Source organism: Suncus etruscus, chromosome 3 (assembly GCF_024139225.1).
Source record: "Suncus etruscus isolate mSunEtr1 chromosome 3, mSunEtr1.pri.cur, whole genome shotgun sequence".
Lineage (NCBI taxonomy): Eukaryota > Metazoa > Chordata > Mammalia > Eulipotyphla > Soricidae > Suncus > Suncus etruscus.
In genome coordinates, this window is record NC_064850.1 from 134534364 (window position 1) to 134552145 (window position 17782).

Genomic DNA, 17782 nt, shown 5'->3' on the forward strand with positions numbered 1-17782 from the left:
TTCCCAGCATCCCATATGGACCCTCGAGCCTGCCAGGAGCGAATTCTGAGCACAGAGCCAGGAGTAACACCTGAGCACTATCAGGTATGGCCCAAAAAACAAAATAAAAAAAGAAAGGAAAAGATTTTAGTGATGAAGTTATGTAATCTATAAAAAGGACTTATAACCTATAAAACATAGGTAATGTTATAATGCAATGTTATAAGGCAAGGCCAATAGCTCAATAGGCTCAATATACTTCTCACTAAAATATCTCAGCACGTGTATGGTCCCCTGAGCACTGTAGTGACCCCCCAAAAATAAATTACAAATCAAATAAATACAAATTTAAATTTTTTGGGGGGGGGGCCACCTGGTGATTCTCGGGTTACTCCTGGCTATGCCCTCAGAAGTTGCTCCTGGCTTGGGGGATCATAAGGGACGCCAAGGATCAAACTGAGGTCCGTCCTGGGTCAGCCACATGCAAGGCAAATGCCCTACTGCTGTGCTATTTCTCTGGCTCCACAAATTTAAATTTTTTTAAATAAAAATGAACTAACTGTTGTTTCTATTTCTGATATATACTAGGGTTTTAGGTCTGTTATGGAGGCTGGCAAGGGAGAGGGCAGAAAGAAAACTGGGGACTTTGATGGCAGGATATGTGTACTGGTGAAGGGATGGGTGTTGGTATTGTATGGCTGAAACTCAATCATGAACAAGTTTGTAATTGTATCTCATGATGTTTCAATTAAAAATTTTATTTAAAAAAAGACTGAGTAACTTCAAATGCCAGTTCAAAGTAAGAAAGCAAAGAAAAACATAATAGGTTATTGAATAAAAGCTTTTCCTAATATAAGATCCACACAGGCACAAATATTTCTAGTTGATGGAAAATTATTTGCTATATCTTGGCCAAAAGATTTTTAAAAATCATAGCTAATTCAAAAAAGAATTGCTACTTTACAAACATTTTAATACTTTTATTTAACTGATTGTATAAAATATATGATAATTTTGGGGGCCAGAGAGATAGCACAGCGGTAGGGCTGCCTTGCACGCAGCTGACCCAGGATGGTTAATGGTTTGAATCCTGGTATCCCATATGTTTCCCCTGTGCCTGCCAGGAGAGATTTCTGAGCGTAGAGCTAGGAGTCACCCCTGAGCACTGCCAAGTGTGACCCCAAAACCAGTATGTGTGTGTGTGTGTATGTGTGTGTGTGTGTAATAAATTTAACATGTGATTCATATAAAGATGAAACATCTTAAGGGGTGATGAGATAATTTATTAAAGATTGGAGAATGTTTTGCTTGATTCTTGTACCACATGGTCCCAACTACAAACCTGGGAGTAGGCCCTGTGCACCACGAAATCTGGCTCAAAAAAGCAAAAAGCAAGCAAGCAAGCAAACAAACAAAACACCAACCCCCAAACCTTAAGAGACATTTTAGATTCTTTTCTAAAGTGCAAAATTTTAGATGGGACTTTTTACTTTAAGGTTTTCTTTTCCAAACTCTTATAGGACTATGTGATATAACGAAGGATTATTTCCAATAAATACAAATACAATAAAATATCTATTCAGGATTTTCTTTCTTTCTGGCATGCAAAATGATTACGAACAAGACAGAATCCCCAAAGGAAATTAACCTCAATATGTTCTGTGGTGCTTCTGTCAATGGTTGATTTGAATGGTGGTTTACTCATAGCTAAAAGAGATTAAGAGAAAATTTTCTTTCCTCTGTGAATACTAAATGCTACACCAATATATTGTTTATTGAGAGACAATAAGCCTACAGAGACAAAGGCACATATTTTGAAATGAAAATAAAAGGAGTAATGGGTCAAAACACTACCAATAAAGTCTCTACCAATAAAAAACTCACCATCAGGGACTGAAGAGATAATATAGTGGGTAAGACACTTGCCTTGCATGCCACCCTGTCATCTCATATGGTTCCCTAAGCAATTCCAGGTTTATTTTTTTCTTTTTTCCTTCCTTTTTGGAAGAAGAGTAAGGGACAGGCACACCCAGAGGTACTCGAGGTTTACTCCTGATTCTACACTCAGGAGACACTCAAGTAATGGGAGCTACATGGGATGCCGGGGATTGAACCAGGGTTGGCTGTGTGCAAGTCTGGTACCTTACCCTCTATACTATCTCTCTGGCCCAAGAAGTAATTCTTTTTTTTTTTTTTTTTTTTTTTTTTTTTTTTTTGGGCCACACCCAGCGGTGCTCAGAGGTTACTCCTGGCTGCCTGCTCAGAAATAGCTCCTGGCAGGCACGGGGGACCATATGGGACACCGGGATTCGAACCAACCACCTTTGGTCCTGGATCGGCTGCTTGCAAGGCAAACACCACTGTACTATCTCTCCGGGCCCCCAAGAAGTAATTCTTGAGTGCCAATCCCGAACTAATCCTGGGGCATTTTTGGGTTTGTCAAAAACCCAGAACAAAAAACATAAACCTAAATGTCTTCTGACAGAAAGTTCTTGAAATATTTAAAAATTTAAATACAAACAAAAAACAAGAAAACAAAACAAGATAGGGGGAACTTAAGGCAAGAAATATTCCTGAATAAAAAGTAAAATTGAAAAAGAAATAAAAATAAATAAGGACTGAAGGAAAAAAAATCTTGAAGGAAAAAAATATCTTCTTGAAGGTCCAAACAGGGACCACATGAAAATATTAACTCTTGGGGCTTATAGATAGCATGAAAGTAAGGCATTTGCCTTGCATGCAGAAGGACAGTGGTTCGAATCCTGGCATCCTATATGGTCCCCCGAGCCTGCCAGGAGCGATTTCTGAGCATAGAGCCAGGAGTAACCCCTGAGCGCTGCTGGGTGTGACCCCCCCCAAAAAAAATGAAATCAACTCTAGCAGCCCTTGGGATTTGTTGGTGAAAATCATTGTTTAGTTGACATAGTCCTGACCTCCAATGGAATAACACACAGCCACTGAGTCCAGTTTCCCATCTAGCATGTGGTATTACAGCTAGAGATGTGGGACCCTGAGAGCAAAATACAATTTTTCACATTGTAAATTTTTTGCCACCTTTTCTGCAAAAAGAAATCTTGGGCAATGGTCATAGTTATCTGTAGCATGAAAAATATAGATGTGTGGATATTTCCTGGTGTCCCATGCTAGTAGACTTGAAAATACTACCTCGGTTATGAGTCTGGGAGATGAAAATGCACCCCACCCCACCCAGCTCTGAGAAACGCTGAGTATGCATCTGGCAGGAGAGTGGGTTCCACGACTATGGGTTCTTACTTTTGATGTGAAAAGAATCAACTACAGAGTTGGGTTTAGGAAAAATCAGTCATTCCTCCCTGCCCAGGGACTCACACTCATCCCTAAGAATAGAAAAATGGGATGGTCTACAAAGGCATAAGGCAGATTTCCCAGAGGGCCACTTTTGCTACAGTTTCCCAGGCTTCTTGTTCTCAGAGGGGCTGGAAAGGAATATAGAAGCTGAGTACTGGGCTTTGTCCTCATGTTAAATTAGACAAAAAGAACCCATTTGGATTCCAAAGCCTTTTGTGGCCTCACAACTGGATCAGCCAGCTAAAAAGCTGCAGACAGTTGACATAGCACCTCAAGACAAAGGGAATAAAATATATTGACATATTAACATAATGAAGTGGTAATGACACAAACAGACCCAGGGTTCTGAGTGTCCTATCCCCACTATCCAGTACGTCACAATTAGCCAGAATCCTCTTCCGATAACGCCAATGTCAGCTGGACTTGCAGGAAGAATGAGGTAGGGGAGAAATTAGACTTCTTTTTTATATTTTGGTTTGGGAGTCAAGGTTGGCTCTGTGTTCAGGGATTACTTCCAGCAGGGAATGGGGAGACCATATGGAGTGCCAGAGATAGAACCCAGATTGACTGTAAACTAGGCCTACAGTTCCTTACCCATGATGCTAGCTCTCCACCCTGGGAAGAAATGAATCCTTTTCCTTTTAACTGAATTATAGTGAGAATATGCAGTTACAAAGTTGTTGGTGGTTAAGTTTCATTCATACAATATGTTAACACCCATCACTTCATCAATGTACACTTTCCACCACCAATATAGCCAGTCCCCCAACCTCAACAGCTTGCTTCTAAAAGAAATAAATCTTTTTTTTTTTTTTTTTTTTTTGGTTTTTGGGTCACACCCGGCAGTGCTCAGGGGCTACTCCTGGCTGTCTGCTCAGAAATAGCTCCTGGCAGGCACGGGGGATCATATGGGACACCGGGGATTTGAACCAACCACCTTTGGTCCTGGATCGGCTGCTTGCAAGGCAAACGCCGCTGTGCTATCTCTCCAGGCCCAAAGAAATAAATCTTAACCAAGCACCAGACTAGGCTTTGTACACGGTAGTTCTCTCTTCCCAAGAGCTTGAGGTACAAGGTGTGATGTGGTCAATTTTCTGCTGGTTGTGGGGCCAGTGCCCCTGTAAAGAGGAGCTCCTTCCCACCCCCACTGGGTCCAGGGATTTTAGACATTTCCTCCAAGAAGTTCTGTACCCTGAGAAAAGGGTCTGAGAAAAAGGCACCGAGAAAAGGGGCCAGTCAGATAGAAGGGGCAGAGTGGAACCATGTGGTCATACCAGAGACACTCCATAGGCAGAGAAACTCTTAGTGAGAATTAAAGGAAACGAGTCAAGGCAGATAGAAGAGAGGTGCAGAGACAAGAAAGGTAACATCTGCAGGAAAGACAGATGTACCGACCTCAACTGGCTCCATTAACTTACTCTGAGGACTGAGGAAGTAACAGCTGAATCCTTAGCAAAATTTCTCCTGTGTACCTGTCTTGCTATAAAAGTATTTTTCTTTATCATCATTTCCTCCCCCTCTAAGTTCTTTCCCTTCTTCTTCCTCCTCCTCTTTCTCCTTCCTCCTCCTCCTCTTCTTCTTCCTTTTCTTATTCTTCCTCCTCTTTCTTTTCCTTTTTTCTCCTCTTCCACCTCCTCCTTCATCATCATCATCTTCTCTTTGTCCTCCTCCTCTTCCTCCTTTCCTTTTTATTTTTTGTTTGTTTGTTTTGGTTTTGGTTTTTGGGCCACACCTGGTGGTGCTCAGGGGATATTCCTGGCTATCTGCTCAGAAATAGCTCCTGGCAGGCACGGTGGACCATAGGGGACGTCAGGATTCGAACCAACCACCTTAGGTCCTGGATCGGCTGCTTGCAAGGCAAACACCGCTGTGCTATCTCTCCGGCCCCCTCCTTTCCTTTTTATTCTTCTCCTCATCTTCTTCCTCTTCTTCCTTTTCTCCTCCTCCTCCTCTTCCTCCTTCTCCATCTCTTCCTCCTCTTTCTTCATCCTTCTCATCCTTATTTTTCCTCTTCTTCCTCTTTCTTCTCTTCCTCTTCCTCTCCACCTCCTCTTCTTTTATTTGGGAGGACATATCCAGCTGTGGTCAGGGCTGACAGAGCTGGGGACCATTTGTAGTATAAAGATGTAACCTGAGTAGGCTCTGAGTAGGCAAGGAAAGTGCCTTACCTGCTGTGCTGTCTCTCATGTCCCAGAAATGAATATTTTTGTTTGTTTTGTTTTGTTTTTGTTTTGTTTTTGGGCCACACCCAGTGATGCTCAGGAGTTACTCCTGGCTATGTGCTCAGAAATAGCTCCTGGCTCAGGGGACCATATGGGATGCCAGGGATCAAACCAAGGTCCGTCCCAGGTCGGCCACATGCAAGGCAAATGCCCTAATTCTATGCTATAGTTCCAGCCCCAGAAATGAATATTCTTGATAAACAAATTTAAAAGTAGTGAGAGATTTCAATGGGATTTGGATTTGTTCTGGGAAGATGTCATCAATCTACCCAGTTAAATTACCGTATTTTCCGGTGTATAAAACGACTTTTGAAACAAAAAGAAGTCAACCGAAAATCGGGGGTCGTCTTATACACCGAGTATATCCCGAAAAATGTTTCAATATGCAGCTAAACAAAAATCGTCTGAATATTGCCACAAAACGAATTTTCCAACTCGATCCTGCACCAATCACTGCAAGGCTGCTCGGACTGCCTCTCTAACTCAGCCAATCCAAGCAGGCTTTTGATGCATGCAAATTAGACAATGTTCTGGAACCTGTTCAGATTGGCCAGAGTCAGAGAGGAAGTCTATTACAGTATAACCGTTGAACCTTTGCTTGTTGTGATTGGCTCACTGTGATACAGTTGCAGCACAGGAACCTTCTGTCTGATACAGGGACTATAGGCCTAAACCTATGTTTAACTGCAAAATTAGGGGTCTTCTTATACTTCCAGTCATCTTATATGCCAGAAAATACAGTAGACAAAGATGATCTTTGATATAACATCATTTTCTTGTCACCTTTGATTAAAACAATGGTCATATAATATTTTCTTTTCTCATATTTTTTTCTATAAAGCTAACAAGAAGTTATACTGTTCTATTTAGTACAATTTACCTTTGCTTGCAAGATTGCACTATATTTCATATTGATATTATTTTAAAACTTTGCCTAAGTAAGAACAGTCAGTCATCTCAGGCAGGGGTGGTCAAAATGTAATCTCACCTGGGATCTTGCTATAAATGCAAATTCTCTAATCCCATCCAGACCTACAGAGTAGGCAATTCTGGGTGTGGAGTCTAGTTGTAGATCTGAAGTTGATGCTGATACATGGGAAATGTAACATCTGCATTTCTAGAAACACGCTAAATCAATTAAGAGCTTGTTGAATACTTTTGGGAGCCACAGTGACATTCAGGGGACAATATGGTGCAAAGGACCAAACAGAGGGATGTGGCATACAGGAATTGCAATTTAACTTCTGTAATCCCTTCAGCTCTGTAGCTAGACACTGTGGCCCGGAGAGATAGCACAGCGGTGTTTGCCTTGCAAGCAGCCGATCCAGAACCAAAGGTGGATGGTTCGAATCCCGGTGTCCCATATGGTCCCCCGTGCCTGCCAGGAGCTATTTCTGAGCAGACAGCCAGGAGTAACCCCTGAGCACCGCCGGGTGTGACCCAAAAACCAAAAAAAAAAAAAAAAAAAAAAAGAACTGTCTTTGGTTGATGTGCATTACAGTTAGACATCCACCCACAGTCACATTCTCATGTCCTTCTTGGTCAAAGTGACTTTATTCTAATAAATAAATTACCTGGCGCTAGGTACTTAGACACTGAAGAGTCCACCTCTTATTTTGTTCTATAGTGGGGCTGTGCTTAGGAAACCTGACTAGTTGCTGCTTTAATGGTCCCATGATGTCCCCAAGCTGTTGATTGGGTCTTGCTCCTCACTCAGGAGGTTAGTGAATGAGGCGCCCTGCTGAGCATTTTTTTTCCTTTATTTTTTCTTTTTTTGGGTCACACCCGGCAGTGCTCTGGGGCTACTTCTGACTCTATGCTCAGAAATCGCTCCTGGTAGGCTCAGGGGACCATATGGGATGCTGGGATTTGAACCACCGACCTTCTGCATGCAAGGCAAATGCCTCACCTCCATGCTATCTCTCCGGCCACCCTGCTGAGAGTTTGTCACAAAAAAAATATGCCTAAGAAAGTCAATTGATTTGCTTGAAGTTCTTTTAACATTAATTCATTTTTTACTTTGCTTTGGCGTTATACCCATTCTTAGAGGTGTTCAAGGTGTCAGTGTATCAGATCTGGCACCAAAGTATCAGGATACCAGGGTTTCAAGGCATCAGATCTGGTACCAGTAATCAAACCCAGGTCTCTTACATGCAAAGTTTGCATGCCTGTTTTTTGAGTCAGCTTTCTGGCCCTTCCTTTAATTATTTCTGCTGCTGCTTTTCCTTGCACACTTGTGAAATCTAAGATCTTAATGGCTGTGCCACTATGATTGCTTACAAGTTGATTGCAAGTAGAATGGGTATAGATTGAAGGCCAGCCTCAGGCCTCACACTCCTCTAAGCCTTTCCTGGCCCCTTCTTGAGTTTAGTCAAGTTTATCTCACACAGACACATTTGAGACTAAAGCTAAGTCCCTAAACAAGTGGCTTCTTATCTGACAGATGGAAAGAACTGGCACTTTCTTTAGAAAGAGGGAATAGGTCAGAAGCCTTACTAATTGGAAAAAACGTAATTTTAGAAAGCAATAATAGTGCATCTTTTCTAGATTATTTCTCACCAAACTCCTACTTTCGCCCAGGGAAATTTTATTATTCTTATCTATGTCAAGGAGGTCCCCAACATGGTGTAATATGTTACTTTTGTTTATATGCTGGCTTCTTAACAAGATTTTTTGAATGCCAAAAGCAAGTATTAGTCATCTTTGCATTCTATGGTTTGTGCTGTTGATTGAATAGCCTTAATTAGGGTTGATTCCAGTGTCTGGGTGGAAATGGATCCAGCCAACAGGTCTTTAGATCTATTCAGTTAAACCCTTTGACAATATAGAATTGTTTTGCACACACATATCATTTCCTTTTATTATTAACTAATTTTGCACTGATGAATATAGAATCCACTGGTGGTAATTTCAGGTCACTTAAATTTCCACTCAGCTTTAAAAAGAACTTTAAGTGACTACATTATCTAATAATACAAGTCAGTTCATTCAAATGAAGACCTCCACCAACTACTTATCTCTAAATAACACATCTCTTTCTTTTTTTGGGGGGGGGGTCACACCCAGCAGTGCTCAAGGGTTACTCCTGGCTCTACACTCAGAAATCACTCCTGGCAAGCTCAGGGAACCATATGGGATGCCGGGATTCGAATCACTGACCTTCTGCATGAAAGGCAAACACCTTACCTCCATGCTATCTCTTCGGCCTCTAAATAACACATCTCTTAAGGAAAAGTAGGTACTCATAGATTTGGACATTTCTGTTTTCATCATCAGAGAAAAATCTTGAGAATTCAAAATACATTTTATCAACCTTATATGATCCTTAGGGCTTGATCAGAGGGTACCTTTGTGTTCTCAGAGAACTCAGGTTTGCTAAGAAAAAGAGGATTGTCAACTAGGTTAGACATTGTTTTCTTAGCAGAGAAGGCTGGCATCATTCGGGCACTTGGAGTGTCATTTGCATATAGACAGGGTAATTGCAGTGATAGTAGGAGCTGGCACAAGATAGCCTGGTGCTTGATGTGCTAATTGCAGTTCTCTATAATCTGTGCAGGCTGTTTGGAAAGAGAATTTAGATTTGGAGAGGAGTGAAGCCCCATGAGGTTAAGCAACTTGCTGGAAGGTGACAAAGATAATCAATTGGAAATTTTCTATGTGTTTAGAATGTGCAAAAAAATAAGTCATACATACAATGACTCATTTAATCCTGGCAATGTCCTTGGGTGAGTATTCTATTACTGTAATCATCATGGTGCTGATGGAAAAGGGAAACAACACAGAGAGAGAAGTGAAGCTGAATCTAAGCTGCACAGATTTACCCTGCCTGTTGGTGAGAGATCAAACGAGGTCTTCTGAGGTCTCAGCCAAGGGCGAGCTGCCTCCAAAGAGGGAGGAGCTGGTCATCCTGTCTATTAGGAGCAAAGCTAAGATTAAATCTTTCTGGTTTTAAAGCAGCACAGAATTTAAACTGCTTCATTCCCATATGTACATAAAAGTTTATTTAGGGTTAGTGAGATAATATAGGAGGTAATGGTGCTTGTTTTGCACCCAGCCAAGCCTGGTTCAAACCTATGCACTGTGTGATTCCCCAGTGCACTTGCTGAGCACAAAGCCAGAAGTAGCCCCTGCCCAGCTCTCCCAAGTGGGGCTCAAAAACAGCAACACAAAATACGGGTGAGTTTATTAAATCAGAAAAAGAAAAGCTATACATGTTCTATAAAACCAAATTGTCTTCTAGTTAGTTTCCTAAACAAATGTACTATTGTGATATTTCTATTTGATTCATTCATGTCACCTAAATAAGAACAATTGTTTTTAGCAAAGTTGTGAATTTAGGACAGAACATATATAAGTATGTTCTTTTCATTTTTGTTTCATTTTAGATTTGCAATGTTTTTATAGCAATTGATGTGGTTGTTTTATTTATTTATTTTCGTCCTGCTGAGCAGTTCTCAGGGATTACCCCTGACATTACTCTTAATTGGGGTTGTTCCCAGCAGTTTTTAGGGACAATTCAATAATGAGAATTAAAATCTGTACCTCTTGGATGCAGAGCATGTCCTTTGCTTATCTTTCTAGCCCACATATTTCTCACTTTAAGGCACTTGCCTTGCATGCAGCCAGGAGAACCTCAGTGCCCTAATTACAAACGTGTCTGATTCAAACAAACATAAAATTTAAGAAAGTAAAATTTTATGTCCATATTTGTAGGAGAGCAATTTTTGCATGAAAAAAGTAATTAATAAAAGGATGAGTGAATTATTTTCTGCTTTACTCAAGAATTTCTGAGACCGAGAGGGCATTGCTCAGATCTATCCTGAAATTTGTGCATTTGTCCAGGTTGCTTGTGCATGATAAATACAGAAATTGTTTGTTCAGATGTTAAATATTATTTGGTTTAAATATTATCTGTGTGCTGTGCGATGCAGGTGACAAAGGAAACAGTGAACAGGAAATTGGAGTCACTTATTTCTTAGGGGCCTAGAAGTTCTTGCTAAAGCCAGGGGAAAACTGAGGGGCTGAAACAGGGTACTGTGACAGTGCAGATGGTAGCTGCTTGATAAAAACATACTCCCTGAATAGATTGCATTGCAGTTTTTGAGTATGCAGAAAAAGGAAGAGGATAAACCTTTTGCATTCTAGAACCAATACAAAGGTCCCAGAAAGTGGGCTGAGAAGGGACCCTCTTTTCTCACTTTTTTCCTCTGTCTGAATTGCAGTACTGCCCTGCTTTCAGCAGTTTCTGCATTTGAAATTTTTTTGTTTGTTTGTTTGTTTTGGGTCACACCCGGCTGTGCTCAGGGGTTCCTCCTGGCTCTACTCTCAGAAATCGCTCCTGGCAGGCTCGGGGACCATATAGGTTGCCTGAATTTGAACCACCATCCTACTGCATGCAAGGCAAACGCCCCACCTCCATGCTCTCTCTCTGGCCCCTGAAATTCTTTAATGTATTAGCTTTGTTCATTTTCAGTGGTTTCAGGCCTCCAGGATGGATTGACTGCTGATGATTTCACTTCATTAAAAGAGATTTAAATGAGTTTTTGTTTGAAAAAGCTATAAGCTAATTATACTCTTGATCCATCTTCTCCTGCTAGAAGATATATAGAAGTGAAATGAAGAATTTGGTATTTGTATTTTTCAGTGATAAAGCAAAAGTGAATTCCAGTATGTTCTACAAATAGAATATTTCCTAAGATCTGGAATCATATAGAGTAAGTAGATGAAGGTTTCTTCCTCAAACAAAAAGTTGATGTAGACACCAAATCTAAGAACTCAATGTCTATATAAACTTTTTTTATAGAAACTTTTTGGATCAAAAAAAAAAATAAAAGAATCTTTTTATGGTCAAATAAAATCAATATGTGAAGAATGTTCTTAGTGTACAGAATATCCAGGATATCAAATGATGACAAAGGTACTTCTTTTGTCATCTTAAGAAATAGACCAAAGGTCACAGTGTTCGCTCAGTGAGCTGGAGTGCAAATTTAGCATGCTGGAAGTCCAACTTTGATTCCTGACACCACATATAACTCCTTGAACACTGCCAGGCATTGTCCCTGAGCAAGAAGTTGGGAGTAATCCCTGACCATTGCCAAGTGTGACCCAAAAACAAACAAAAGAAAAGAATACAAACGGGGAAAATTCATAGTAACATTGGCAGTGGTGGGGCTCTCTGATTCTGGGTCATGTTTGTCTTTCTTCTTGGCTCCAACTTGCCCCACAAATAGGGTCTACTAGCTATATATACCAGGCAAAAATACTTCACCTTTTGTTGACATAACTTCAATACTGCACTTTGGGTTTGTACTTAAGAAGATTACTTTGTAGAAGAGAAAAAAAATATAACAATAAAGTTGAAAGTGAGGCTCAGATTAAAATCGTATTTATGGCTCACAAGCTTTGCATGCAGGAGATCCAGGTTTGCTCCCCTGCACCTGAAAGTATCCCGAGTATGCACAACTCTTTTTTTTGTTCTTGTTTTTGATCAAACCCAGCAGCGCTCAGGGGTTACTCCTGGCTCTACGCTCAGAAATCGCCCCCGGCAGGCTCTGGGGATCATATGGGATGCTGGAATTTGAACCACTGTCCTTCTACATGCAAAGCAAATGCCCTACCTCCATGCTATCTCTTTGGCCCCATATCCACAACTCTTGAGCTACACTCCAAGTACCCCTGGGCATTGCCAAGGCTGCCTTCAAAACCAGAACCTAAACAAACAAGACAAATAATTTCTATAATATCCTTGAGAAGTGGTGTAGGAAGCACCTTCAACTAGTAATTATTCTTTGGAGACAGTCCATTCCATCTGATTTCACTTGTCTTCTGAGAGATAAAAACAATCCTATCCTTGATGTACTGCCTTACAATCCTGAAAGTTGAGTAAGTAATAAAGTTTAATATTATTTATCTTCTCTTACTATGCTGCTCAGATACGTCATCTTTTTCATGCTTGATACATTTCTAAATCTTATTAATAGTTCTCTGATTATATTTGAGAAGCATCTCACAGCGAAAACAAAAATAAACTCAAATTCAGTAACATTGCAGAGAGGACTGGGGTGGTGAAGTCATTGGATACTGTGTCCTAGATTATAAAACAACATTATATTGGGTAAGTAATAAGAGCCTTGCTTCATTAGAGAATAAAATGAACTGGTGGAGGCAATAGATGTTCTATTTCACACCAGCTCAAAGTGATCTGGGTTTGTTCATTGCTTAGAGATGTATAGACCCTGAATATATTGACAATGTCTTTTTAATCTTTATTATCTTTTTTTTTTTTTTTTTTGGTGGTTTTTGGGTCATACCCGGCAGTGCTCAGGGGTTATTCCTGGCTCCAGGCTCAGAAATTGCTCCTGGCAGGCACGGGGGACCATATGGGGCACCGGGATTTGAACCGATGACCTCCTGCATGAAAGGCAAACGCCTTACCTCCATGCTATCTCTCCGGCCCCCTTTATTATCTTTTTAAAGGAGAAACAAAACTTACAAAACAGTCAACATAAAGCAAAAAAAAAAAAAACAGAGCACAAAAATTATACTGTATGGATTCAGATATTTGCAAAGTAGAGAATAAATGCTACATTGGGTTTCATCTTGATTCTTTTGTCTTATTGGAACAGTCATAATTATTAAGGTCTTCAGCTAAATCTCTCCAGGAGCATACACACATCTTTGGTTGGGTAAGTAGGTTTATCGAACAGATTCTGGAGGAAAATAACATAAGGAGACCTCTAGTTAAGAAACTGTGAGAGGGCCCGGAGAGATAGCACAGCTGCGTTTGCCTTGCAAGCAGCCGATCCAGGACCAAAGGTGGTTGGTTCGAATCCCGGTGTCCCATATGGTCCCCCGTGCCTGCCAGGAGCGATTTCTGAGCAGACAGCCAGGAGTAACCCCTGAGCACCGCCGGGTGTGACCCCCCCCCAAAAAAAAAAAAAAAAAAAAAAAAAGAAACTGAGAAAGGACACTGAGAATCTGGCATGATAGACTGTGGGTAGAGTGCTTTGCACATAGCTGACCAAGTATTGATCCCTGGCACCTCATGATCCCTGAGCACCAACAAGAGTAATTCTTGAATACAGAGCTCTGAGTAAATTTCACCTTGAGAGGGAAGAGTGGAACAAAGTTAAAATTATAGGAAAGAGCTATCACTTAGGAAAAAAGGGGTTTTGTGGCCTTAAAAAGGCTTGTGTTTCACCTGCTCAGACTGACTCTGATGTACTTACTCCTTCTTGTTCTTGTCTTGATACACCACGGTACCAGTGAGGCCCAGTCCAATGAGGAGATTCTGTGACATTGTTTATGTCTAACAAAAGAATATCAAGCCCAGCTTGGGAAGTCTGGCCAAATTCTAGAAACATGGAGGTGACAGTGGAAGACATTCTGGGTGTAAGCGTCTTATAAATAATTTATAAGAAATTTATATGAGGTTGTGAGCACCATAAAGAAGATGGTTTTTAAAAACCCCTACTCTTTCTAATATCTAAATATAACCTAGCATTTTACTTTGTTTTCTTTTATTTATTTAGTGTGATCAGAGATTGAACCCAGGTCTCATGCCTGCAAGGCACAAGCTTTATTGCTATGCAAAGTGCTTAAGAAATAATCTTTGAATGACTCAGGTAGGTGAACAAGTCAGTATCTTGATGATAATTTGAATGAGTCAAACAAAATGAAAGTGTTTATGTTTTCTTAGTGTAGGTGAATCAGTCTGACTCTGACTTAGTTTGGAGTCATGTTTCTTGAGGGGAACACACTCAGATCTTGGAGAGCAAGTTTCCTTACTCTTTAAATCATCTCTTTGGTTCTGGTCCCTGGAATCATTATTTTTCCCCTCTATTTTTGGATTTCGAGCTGTACCTGGTGTTGCTCAGGGATTATTCTCAGCTTGGTGCTTGGGACTACTCCTGCTGGTGGCTAGGGAAGCCTGGGTGTTAAGTTCGAAATACAAGTGCTCTAGCCCAGAGCTCTATCTGTGGCTCTGGAGACTTTTTAACCACTAGAACTGCCCATTAGCCTTTGGGTAACAATACAGATGAAGCTGCCTATCAAAATCCTGCTCACAGCTGTTGTCTTGTGTGTACCTAGTTTTATACACAAAGATTCTGTGGTCTGGAAGATATATCATATAATTACACTAATAATAGAAATGATGATGGCTTCAGAGTGAAAAGAAGGGATAGAGGATACAATCATGGAGTTTCTCAAATGCAAACTAAAAAGGAGATTCTGCAAAGTTCAAGTTCTGCTGTCAAATTCTTAGATATTCAAAGGAGAATCCTTAAGATTTATAGACTGCTGCGGACATGCTGTGACCCTAAGCAAGACCTTATTGGGGTCCGTAAATCCTCACTGGGAGAAAGTGGGAGCACAAGGCGGACGGATATGAAATATGAAATAAATGAGACCACACAAAATGCATTGTATGGGGACCCACGTCCATGAGACGAGAGACAAATTTTACTGTTCAGCCGATGACATTTTAAGCACAAACTCTGGTATGCAAGGTGTCTTCAGGGAAAACAAAGACTAGGAGATCTTCTGGAGGGGCAGTACAATGAGACTGAGACTGGGCCCTAGAATCTACATATCAAATAACTACCCAAAGTAGGTGAGAAAGAGCCCTGCTAGAGGGCTGGGCAAAAAGATGAGGTGGAGGTGTTTTTGGGTAAGCAAAAACAGGTTTTTCAAGAAGCCAGGAGAGAGGCAGGTTTTAGAAGAAATGTATTTGCAGTGGCCAGAAAATGGATTTTTGGGAGGACGGAAATAATTGTTTACTACCATAAAGCTACACTCAGAAAAACAAGCTGCTGGCGCCAGGTTATACTTGAAGTAAGAGTCACAAATAAACTAGCCAGTGGGGAGCTTTTGGCAGGCTTTCTTTCGTACCGAAATTTCTTTGTGCTGCAAGATAACTAAGGCCGAATTACTGTAGTAGAAAAGGAGACAAAAATCAAAATAAAAGAAAAAGAGAAATATAATGTCACAGCCATGTCAGAAATATAGCCAGTAATCCATGCGAGGGTCAATGATTGAGTTCTCCAAACGGGCCTTCTGGCAGATATTTCTTGGGAGGAAAATTAGGTACTGCATCAGGAAAGCCAAAAGCCATGTCTGGTGCATGCTTCCTTAATAAATGGAGACATACCTTTGTGGGTAGTGACAATAGACCTGTTACAAGAAACCCTCAAGGCCCAAAAATAGTGGTGGGACATAGTGACAAAACTCAACAAATTAGTGCTTGCTTTGGCAGCACATATACTAAAATTGGAACGATACAGAGAAGACTAGCATGGCCCCTGCACAAGGATGACACACAAATTTCTGAAGTGTTCCATATATTTTGGAAAAAAACTCAACCAATTAAATGTTTTGCCTAGATACTCCACCCAACCAGACTCATATTCAGGTTTGAAAGAAGCATACATAGCTTCATGAATATACAACAGCTGAGAAATTTTTACAGACTCAAAACTAGGCTTAACATACAAATTGAGAAGACAGAGAGATAGCACAATGGTAAAGTGTTTGCATTGCACACAATAGACCTAGAACCAACACTGGTTCAAATACCAGTATCCCATGTGGTCCCCCGAGCCTACCAGAAGTGATTTCTGTACTCTTAGTGTCATTGGAGGTGACCCAAACAAAAACAAAACAAAACAAAAAAATACAATATGAAAGATCTACTTTAATACAGGACAGAACAACAGATACACCAACTCCTACATAAAGATGACATTAAATCCCATGACAATTATCTCTCTCAAGGTCAAAGGACTAAATAAACCTGAACCAGTTAAGAGTGGCCAAATGTATCAAAAATCTGCCTACAAGAAACACATCTGAATAGTTAGAACAAACAGAGACTCAAAATCAAAGGTTGGAAGACAATCATCCAAGCAAACTACTCCCTAAAAAAAAAGGTGGAGTGGCCATATCAATATCAGATAATACAACCTTTATTTATTTTATAATATACTTATTTAAGCATCATGATTAAAAACATGTTTGTAGTTATGTTTTAATTATAAAAAGCACACACCCCTTTATTCCTTCACCTTTCCATCAACAATGCCCACCATCTATCTCCCTTCTCCCCCACCTCCTGCCTGTATTTGAGACAGGCATCCTACTTCTCACACTCACTATCATTGTCATAAAAGTTGTTAGCGTAGTTATTTCTCTAACTGCACTCACCACTCTTTGTGGTAAGCTTCACATCATGGCTGGTCCTTCCAGCCCTCATCTCTATTGAATCTGTGTATTATTACAATACTATCTTTATTTTTCTTAAATCCCATAGATAAGTGAGACTATTCTGTGTCTGTCTCTCTCCCTCTGACTTATTTCACTCAGCATAATATTTTCCATGTCCATCCATTATAGGGAAATTTCATGACTTCATTTTTCTTGACGGCTACATTGTGTTCCACTGTGTACAGGTACCACAGTCTCTTTAACCATTCATCTGTTGAGATGACAGAAACTTTAGACTTAAAAATGTTATAAAGGACAAGGAAGGACATTTTATAATAATCAAGGGATATGTACAAAAGAAAAAAAATCACACTCCTAAACTATATGCACCTAATGAAGGACCAGCAAAATACTTATACAATTGTTGGCATATCTGAAAGAAGACATCAAGAGCAACAAAATCATAGTGGGAGACCTTAACACTACTCTGTTACACCTTGATAGAACAACCAGTCTGAAACCTAACAAAAATATATTAGCTCGGGGCCGGAGAGATAGCATGGAGGTAAGGCGTTTGCCTTTCATGCAGGAGGTCATCGGTTCGAATCCCGGCGCCCCATATGGTCCCCTGTGCCTGCCAGGAGCAATTTCTGAGCCTGGAGCCAGGAATAACCCCTGAGCACTGCCAGGTGTGACCCAAAAACCAAAAAAAAAAAAAAAATATATATATATATATATATATATATTAGCTCTAAAAGGAGAAATAGAAGAAAGTGGCCTAGTGTGTGTGTGTGTGTGTATATATATATATATACACATATATATACATATATATACACATATATACATATATATATATAACATACCTCCAGAAAATAAAGAGGATAGAAATTGTACAGACTACCTTCTCAGATCATAATGCACTGAAATTAGAAGTGAAATACAGAGACACAGAGGAAAACTTTAAAACTGGAGGTTTAACATCTCACTACTGAACACCAGTAAGTCAGAGATTAAATTCAAGAGAAAATCAAAATATTCCTGGAAACAAA

The 17782-nt window shown here is 40.2% G+C and overlaps 1 non-coding gene across 1 annotated transcript; it reads left to right on the forward strand.

The window, feature by feature from the left end:
- Positions 1–15767: 15767 nt before the first annotated feature.
- On the forward strand, positions 15768–15874 carry LOC126005639 (U6 spliceosomal RNA). Its single transcript, XR_007494682.1, has one exon. It is a non-coding gene; the product is annotated as a U6 spliceosomal RNA (small nuclear RNA).
- Positions 15875–17782: the final 1908 nt, after the last annotated feature.